The 9,755-nt window shown below is 36.7% G+C and overlaps 1 pseudogene; it reads left to right on the forward strand.

The window, feature by feature from the left end:
• The first annotated feature begins 895 nt into the window (after positions 1 to 895).
• LOC141511719 (dual specificity mitogen-activated protein kinase kinase 1 pseudogene) lies at positions 896 to 2,991 on the forward strand (annotated as a pseudogene).
• Positions 2,992 to 9,755: the final 6,764 nt, after the last annotated feature.

Raw genomic sequence — 9,755 nt, forward strand, 5'->3', positions numbered from 1 at the left:
ATCCTTTCCCAGAGAGAGAGGGTGGTGTCTGAGTACAGCCTAAAGCATACTTTTTTCACTTATTTTTCTTGAGCTTTCTTTTTTTAGGGAGGTTGGGTTTCTATGTTGACTTTCCAATATGACTATTTTGGAAATGTTTTGCATGACTACACATTTTTTCCCTTTCTTTTGAGGGAGAGGGTTTGCAAGCAATGGGGTTAAATGATTTGCCCAAGATTGCTCAGCTAAATAGGCAATAAGTGCCTGAGGCCACTTTTGAATTCAGGTCCTCATGGCTCCAGGGCTGGTGTTCTATCCACCGAACCACCAAACTGCTCCTTGATTACTTATTTTTAACTGAAATCAAACAACTGACTTTCTCAATGATGGGTGGTAGGGTGGGAAGGAGGGAGAGAATTCAGAAGTCAAAGTTTTAAAAATGAATGTTAAAACTTATTCTTATCTATCCCTGGGGAAAATAAAATAAAATATATTAAATCAAGAACCTAATTTCTAGATGATGGCTGTTATGGACTATGCAAATACTCATGACAACAAGGTCACAGAAAGACTGGTTTGATTCAAAGATTGGAACTGAAAATTTAATGCTGATTCAATTTGGTGTCTAACAAGTCACTTGTGGGAAAAAAAGAGAAAGCTGGGCCGAGGAGGGGGGACGGCTCCCCAGACCCGGCCGACGCGCGGCGCCCAGAGGCGGGACGGTCCTCCGGCCGCCGAGCCTGCCCGCCGCCGGGCGAGCCCTTCCGAGCGCTGCAGCGGCCGGGCCGGAGCCGGACAGGGGTGGGGGATCCCCGCGCGGGCTCGCAGCGCCCTTCCCCTGGGAAGCCCCCGCCGCCTCCCAGCGGGTCAGAAGCAGGCGGAGCCGCGGCCCCAGGCGGCGCGGGAGGCGGCCACCATGCCCAAGAAGAAGCCGGTGCCCATCCAGCTCAACCCGACCCCGGATGGCTCCACCGTCAACAGCACCAGCTTGGCAGAGACCAACTTTGAGGTGCTGCAGAAGAAGCTGGAGGAATTAGAACTTGATGAACAGCAGCGCAAGCGTCTGGAGGCTTTTCTCACTCAGAAACAGAAAGTCGGTGAGCTCAAGGATGATGACTTTGAGAAGATCAGTGAACTGGGAGCCGGTGGTGGTGTGGTGTTTAAAGTTTCGCACAAACCATCTGGCCTAATCATGGCAAGAAAGCTGATTCACCTGGAGATCAAACCAGCAATACGGAACCAGATTATACGAGAGCTGCAAGTCCTGCATGAATGCAACTCTCCATATATTGTAGGGTTTTATGGGGCCTTTTGCAGCGATGGGGAAATCGGTATCTGCATGGAGCACATGGATGGAGGATCTTTGGACCAGGTTCTTAAGAAGGCTGGAAGAATTCCTGAGCAGATCTTGGGGAAAGTTAGCATTGCTGTAATATCTGAGGGAGAAGCACAAGATAGTGCATAGAGATGTCAAACCATCAAATATCTTGGTGAACTCACAAGGGGAAATCAAGTTTTGTGACTTTGGAGTCAGTGGGCAACTGATTGATTCCATGGCTAACTCCTTCGTGGGAACAAGGTCTTATATGTCTCCAGAAAGACTCCAGGGGACTCACTACTCGGTACAATCAGATATCTGGAGCATGGGACTTTCTTTGGTGGAGATGGCAATTGGAAGATATCCCATTCCACCGCCAGACTCCAAAGAGCTAGAACTGATGTTTGGCTGTCCAATGGAGGGAGATGCTCCTGAAACATCACCAAGACCAAGAACTCCTGGGAGACCTCTCAGCTCTTATGGAATGGATAGCCGGCCACCTATGGCGATTTTTGAGCTGCTGGATTATATAGTCAATGAGCCTCCTCCAAAATTACCTAGTAGAGTCTTTAGTCTGGAATTTCAAGATTTTGTGAATAAATGTCTGATAAAAAAACCCAGCAGAAAGAGCTGATTTGAAGCAACTTATGGTTCACACCTTTATCAAGAGGTCTGATGCTGAGGAAGTTGATTTTGCAGGCTGGCTCTGCTCCACCATAGGCCTTAACCAGCCTGGCACAGCAACTCATGTGGCCTGTGTCTAAAGTGTTAATTTTGGAAGCTGGAGAAAAGCAGCTCCCTTACCCCATTGTGCAAAATGATGCTACCCTAGATCCTATTTCTTATGCTTGTCTCTGTTCAGATGTGCATTTTACCCTGTGAAGGATGAAGAAGCATGTGCCAAATTCTATTTGTTTTTTTATTTTAAATTTTGATTATGTTCTTGAATAAATTGGCTTTGCTTTGGGGGTTTCTTGTTTGTGTTAATGACCCCCCAAAAAGTGTGTGATATTGAATTAGTGAAATTTTGATGACAGTGAATATTCTTTGCATTGCTGTTCTTTCAGCCTCAAGCTGGCTGGCCTTGTGATTTTTTTTTTGTGTGTGTGGGGGGATTTTTGACACTTGGTGGTACTTCATTCTCACTAGGCTTTTTTAACCTTTTTTTCTTAAAGTGGAAGGGAGGGAGGAGCCTTGCAATGTCCTTCACAAGCAGTGCATGGGAAGCATGCTTTTGCTGCTATGAAAACAAGCATTAGAAAGTGGATGTCGTGGTGTTGTAAATTTTTTGCTGTCTGTGTAGAATCCAGCTGTTTTCACCTAAATCAAGTCAGAGCCCTGCACTGCCATAATAGCCAGGGCTTCATCAGTCTACTGTGAGGACTTAGAGACTTGTGGCTATATTTCTATATTTATTTTAAAATTATTCTTTGTGGGATATTCAGAGTTGTTTGGTGGTATATGTCTCTTAATTTTTGACTGGCATTTCTAAAAGAGTGGGGATTTTTTGAATGTCACAAATGAATCAAGTCATTAAAGTTCATCAGATCTATCTTCCTCCTAATCCAACTGTGTGTAAGACAACTGTGTGTATAGTGCCTAAAAATTGTATGGAGATCATTTTAACCATTTTATTTTCAAATGTTTAACAAATCTAATCTCTTATTCTAATAAATATATCAAGTTTAAAAGAAAAAAAAGAAGTCACTTGTGGGACTAGAAAAGCTTTCAGTTATATAACATCAGACCCATATTTCTTAAAAGTCATAAACTTTGCTATTCATTGGCAATGATGGCAAATTATTGATGGGGAAGAAGAGTGATCATGGATATATTGTTCAAATTAATGAACCTCCCAGTCAACTACTTGACATCATAGGTCATAGATGATTATTGAATAGAGACTCCATTCTGGATGTTTAACTAGTATTTTACCAAAATGAAACAGAAAATAGTCAAACATGGATCTATTGGAGGTATGTTTTATCTAAATTTTCACTTGTATTTCTCTTTATTTTCCAGGTAGAAATTGGAGAAATTGTTTTTATAAGTACATCTTGGTTTGAATTATGTGCAATCTGGCAATTGCTCATTGAAGAAATTTTTGCCTATCATAGTTTTGCTTCACTACCAAATGTGTTTAATTTTCACTCACTCCCAGTTTTTGAGATCTTGTTGGAGGAATAGTATGACAGTGAAAAGAGTAGTGACTTCACAGTCAGTGAATTTGGATTTAAATTATACTTCTGATGATAGTTGACGGATAAATTAATTAACTTTCTTAGGTTCAGGTTATTCACTGGTAAAGTGAAAACATTAGTATACACATCTTTTGATGTCCCTTCCAGGCTTTTGAGTTATTATTGATCTATGATATCACTCCATGTTCTTTGGGATCTTAGTTGGGCCTAGACTTCCCCTCTGAAGTGTGAAAGTAGCTAGATTGCTTGTGTTTTCCTTTCCTCGTATATTAATTTCTACTATTTCATGTTGGTTACATTCTTTTCTAATTACAGCACCAAAAAAGATGTCAACTGTAAGAAAGTTTTAATTTACTTGCTTGTTTATAATTTTATGTTTACATATGTATAAGTTTATTAATGAATGTAAAGCACAGGTCAACCAGAAATGATAGACTTGCAATCTCACAAAAAAACAAGAAGCTTGATCAGTCTTTCTGAGTTAGCAAATATTTTACTGGTAGGGAATGCCTAATCACTTTGATGCATCTTGAGTATGTTAAGATCAAAAGTTGGGAACCTTTGTGTGAAGGGTACTTTCAATGGAGTTACACACATGTACCCTAGCCCTTGTGAGAACACAATGATCTCATGGATCCGAAGTATGAAGGATTACCTCCAGATGATTAACAACTGAAATTTAGGGGAATGGATTCAAAGTCCATCCAATCAGAAAAATGTTCTTTTCTCATGCTTTATAAAAGTAAGCTGTACAATGTTCTGCTTCTTTCTATGTGCAGTCTTCCCCTGGAACATCCTGGCTCAAACTGCAGAGGGATGAGGGAGCTTTTATCACCTTTCTCCCTGAGCAACAGAAAGTGATATCTGATAGAAACAAAGTGAATTGTCTGCCATGGACCTTGAGTCTCTGACTGCTAACTCAGTTTGTGAAACTGCTTGTGAAACTAAAATTTCTTTCCAAGTTTTAAAATTTCTAAAAGATGATGAATTTCACCATTGAAAAGTTGAATATCAGTGTGCTAGAAGGAAATTTCCTCAATAATACCCTGGATGGAGAAAAGTTCCAAGAATTAAAGATAAGGCTAAAGTCAAAATAGTACCATGAGACAGCAGGAACACAGGATTAGTCAAACCTGCTATAGTTATATGTTATACATATATATATATATATATATATATATATATATATGTAAAAAAATAATAAACTTGTTCAGGATTACTAAACATCTTGATGTTGGTGATGACCTTCAAAGGTTAGGATCTAATTAGTGTAGTGGGCTACTTCAATTGTTTTATGTTTCTGTATTTGTTTGGAGAACCCGAAACCTTGTATCCTGGCTATTCCTTAGCAGGAGAAATAAAAACTACCTCCTACCCCCAGTATCAGATACTTGTCACTTACTATCTTTGTGACCTTGGGCAAGTCACTTAACCCTGACTGACAGGACCATCTCTAGTTGTCCTGATTCATATCTAGTCACTGGACCCAGAGAACTCTGGAGGAAAAATTGAGGTTTGTGACTTAGCAAGTCCCCCTTCCCGCCCCAGCCAAATCCAATTCATGCTTGTCATGGCATCAACTCCTTAGTCCCATGATTTTCTTTGAGACAAAAACCAACAACCCCCTACACAGTATCCACTCTAGAAATCAGGTGTCTACAAGGCAACCTGCTACCTATATTTGAGGAAATTAGGTCATACTTAAGGTCTATTTTACTGATTTTCCCCAACTAAATCTCTAGTCTGGGAAAAAAGAGAAATTCATAAATTTAAGGATCAGATTCCTAGACTGAATTCAGTGTGGCTGAGGCAGAATCCTTTCCTTGAAAGGGAGAGCAGGGACCTCTGTGTTATAAGTGACATTTGTATAAGTGTATTTTTGATGAATTAAAAATAACAATATGAGTAGACTAAAAGGAAAAACAATCTTCCAATGTCAAGTAGAGTTATACTGAAACTTTTCACCTACAATGTTCAGACTGACTAAATTATACCAATATATCAAATAATATTAACAGCTATAATCAGTCATAATTAGCTATTTTGCCAATGAACATGTGTGTGTGTAAATGACTGACTCCATTACAATATTAATTTACAAGGAAGAGATGTCTCCCAGGACCTCAGAGCTGCAGACACAGTTCATTGTAAGAAACCTTCCATGGAGTACAGGTCTGGTTATTTCTAGAGACCAGTAGAAAATCCCATATTTTAAATGATACTATATAATAAAGGTCATAAAACCTTTTCTGATCATGTTTATTTACCCAAAATTATTGGAAAATTATGCCAGAAGGACAGATATTACAAAGGTGTTCTTAACTATTCTTGCATCATGCATCCCTTTGTCAGTTTGGCAAAATCTATGGACTCCTCAAAATGATATTTTTAAATGAATAAAGAAGGAAATAGGATTACAAAACAAACATCAATTATATTTAAATGAAATTATTGAAAAAATCTGCAGTCCCTGGAAGCAGCACCCAAATTTGACTATATATATTCATGTATACATATTTTGCATTTATTATACATCCATATATATATATATATATATATATATATATATATATACACACACAAAATGTATTATGTGTCAGCCACTTTTACTGTGATGATAAGTAAGTTCAGGAAAGAAAAAATGTTTAGTTTTATAAGAAAGATAGTCTTCAAAACTGTGTTCCCATTAAAGTTTTCTGAAATTCTGAAATTGATATTATATATTACAATGTGTGCATATTTTATTTTCTCAACCAGATATGATTTAGACATCTAGTCCAAATTGCTTGGAATCTCAGAGAATATTTCACAAAATCAAGGATTTTCAGAATTTGAAAGAATTAATATATATATGTATATGTATATATATATATATATATATATATATATATATATACACCCACTTTCTTGTTTGTGACTTACTCATACCTCAGTTGAGGATTTCCACTAATCTTAGTAAAGCAACCTATTTTGGGTTAGCAACTATTTTCAATTATTTAACTATTTCCTTACTTTTAACCATTACAATTCAAAATTATAAACCATTTGAAGATTTTAACAATATTGAATATATATATTGACTCAGTTGACCCTCACAATGGTCTGGTCAGATAGGGTCTTCTTGAATTTCCATTTTATAGATGGGAAACAGAGGTTGATTAAGTGACTGACCAGGGTCACACAGTCAGGAAGAATCTGTATCAGGATTTGAACTCAGTTCTTTCTGACTTCAAGCCCAATACCGCATATACTATACCACCTTTCTGTTATTACCTTTTTTCCTTTTCTTTTTTTGTCAGAGATAAATTCATTTTTATGCAATCTTTACATAATGTTCATAATTTTTCTCTTTAGGACAAAGAGAAAAAATCTGTTCTATAATCTATGTCTCAGCCTTTGAAATAATTGAAGATGACAATGGGTAATATCTTCTTTAAGTATTCTTTCTTTCAAGCTAAAAACTGATAGCTCCTTCATCCAGTTCCACCCAGCCCCTTGTGACAAGGTCTCTGATAGCCTTAGCATCATGAATTCCCTCATCTGGACATGTACCAATTTGTCAATAGCTTTTTAAAACTGTGACATTCAGAAATGAACAAAATATGCTAGATGCAGGTTGACTGGGTTAGAATACAGAGTTATGATCATTAGGTTGCAATTCATTCAGTCTATAATGACATTCATTTTTATGACTGCTATGACACTGTTCTCAGGAATACTGAATTTGAAGTTTATTAAAACTCTTCTACTTCTACTTCTATAGGTGATTTTAACTGAAACTCATGTCTAGATCTATTAAGGACTTTATGTTAAATCCTATTAAACCTCAACTTATGCTATTGTATAGATTGTAACTTTTTTATATAAATCACTTTTTCTTTATTTGACAAATGTGGAAATATATTTTGCATGACATTTTCTGTATTAAAAGTTTTATATTTCTCACCTTTATAATGGGAGAGTGAAAGGTGTAAGGGAGGGAGGGAATTAGGAACAGAAAAGAAAAATTAAAAACAAAATTAAAAAATAAATGAATGAATGAATGAACAGAGGAATAAATGAGCAAAGGGAAAAAAGAAAATTAATGAGATAGGTGGTACAGTGCCTCATGTGAAGAATAAAAAAGAGAGCACTGACATTGTACTATGTCAAATATGAAAAGATATATGATATAAAGAAGCTATGTTATAGTAGGTATTATAGTGGATAGGATGAGGGGATTATGAGCTTTAAATTTGTATTTGCTGTTGTTGGCAACATGGACAGATAATATTTTAGGACAATTACTTTGACATCTAATGGAGAATTTATTAATGGGAGACCTTTGTCAGGCAGATAAACCAAAAGATTGTAGCAGTGGTCTAGTTAAGTAGAAAAAGAATCCAAAAATAACAGTTCATTAGAGGGGCAGTATCAGGGTAGAAAAATGAACATAAATGAGAAATATTGCAGAACTAGAACTAGAACTATCAGGAGGTTCTTTTTGTTTAAATAATTTATTTATTTAAAATTTTACAAGTTTCCCCCTAATCTCACTTCCCTTCCCCCCATTCCCCCCACAGAAGGCAATCTGTTAGTCTTTACATTGTTTCCATGGTATACATTGATCTAGGTTCAATGTGATGAGAGAGAGATCATATCCCTAAGGGGAAAAAAGTACAAGAGATAGGAAAAATTACATAATAATATATTTTTTTAAATAAAGGAAACTGTCTTTGGTCTTTGTTCAAATGCCACAATTCTTTTTCAGGATGCAGATGGTATTTTCCATTGCAGATAGCCCAAAATTGCATTTGATTGTTGCACTCATGGAATGAGCAAATCCATTAAGGTTGATAATCAACCCCATATTGCTGCATCAGTTCATGCAAATCCTTCCAGTCTTCCCTGAATTCTCATCCATCCTGGTTTTTAATAGAATAATAGTGTTCCATCACATACACATACCAGTTTGTTAAGCCATTCCCCATTTGATGGACATTTACTCAATTTCAAATTTTTTGCCACCACAAACAGGGCTGCTATGAATATTTTTGTACAAATGATGTTTTTCTCTCTATTGCAATATGTCCTTTGTACCTTTTTATGCAATGAGATTTACCCCATTCAATCACCTCCATCCTCTCTTCTCTTTACTGTCCCTTTTTTTAAGGAGCATTGTTTTTAAATCATTCTGAGTCACAGAAAAGTCATGAGCTTCCATCACTTTTGGCTAAGTATATTCTCTCTAATAGTTACCATTCTCAAGAGTTTTTAGAGTCTTTCTCACAGGTAGGGATATAGCCAGTTTTATCTTATTGGATAGCAGGTTTTTTCCCCCTTTACTCTTTTTTCGACCCTTTTATGTGTCTCTTTGGTTTCCTGTTTGAGGTACCAATTTTTTATTAAGCTCGTGTCTTTTCATCAGACTTCATTGGGAATCTCCTATTTCATTAAATATCCTTCTTTTGCCCTGGAAGAGAAGGCTCAGTTTTTCCCAGATAATGAATTCTTGGTTGGATTCCAAGCCCCTTGCTTTTCAGAATATCTTATTTCAGGCCCTTTGATCCTTTAATGTTGATGCATCCAGGTCCTGTGTAATCCTTACTGTGGCTCCTTGGTATCCAAATTGTTTCTTTCTGGCTGCTTGCAGGATTTTCTCTTTTATCTGGAACTTGACCACAATATTTCTTGGCATTTTTCATTTTTGTATCCCTTTCTGGATGTGATCAATGGATTCTTTCAATAATTAATCTGCCCTCTGTTTATATGATGTCAAGGCAATTTTACATCACTAAATCCTGTAATATTAAGTGCAGGTTTTTTTTTTTCCTCTTCATTATTTTCAGGAAGACCAATGATTCTTAGTCTGTCTCTCCTCATTCTATTCTTGAGGTTAGTGGTTTTGCCAATAAGGTATTTTACATTTTCTCCTATTTTTTGGTTTTGTTTAACAGATTCTTGCTGTCCCATGAAGTCATTAGTTTCCACAGACTCCATTCTTTTTAGAGAAGAATTTTCTTCATTTACCTTTTGCTATTCCTTTTCCAATTGGTCAATTCTATTTCTGAAAGAGTTTTCCATTGGACCAATTGAGGCTTTGAGAGAATTATTTTCTTTTTGCATTTGTCCAATTGTATTTTCGTAGGATTTGTTTTCTTGTTGCAAGGTGTTAATTTTCTCTACCAAATTTTCCAATTGATTTTTAAACTCCTTCCTGATTTCTTCAAGGAAGTATTTCTGGGCTGGAGAGTAAATCACATTGTCCTCAGAGGTTC

This window comes from Macrotis lagotis, chromosome 2 (genome assembly GCF_037893015.1).
Source record: "Macrotis lagotis isolate mMagLag1 chromosome 2, bilby.v1.9.chrom.fasta, whole genome shotgun sequence".
NCBI classification, from domain to species: Eukaryota; Metazoa; Chordata; class Mammalia; order Peramelemorphia; family Peramelidae; genus Macrotis; species Macrotis lagotis.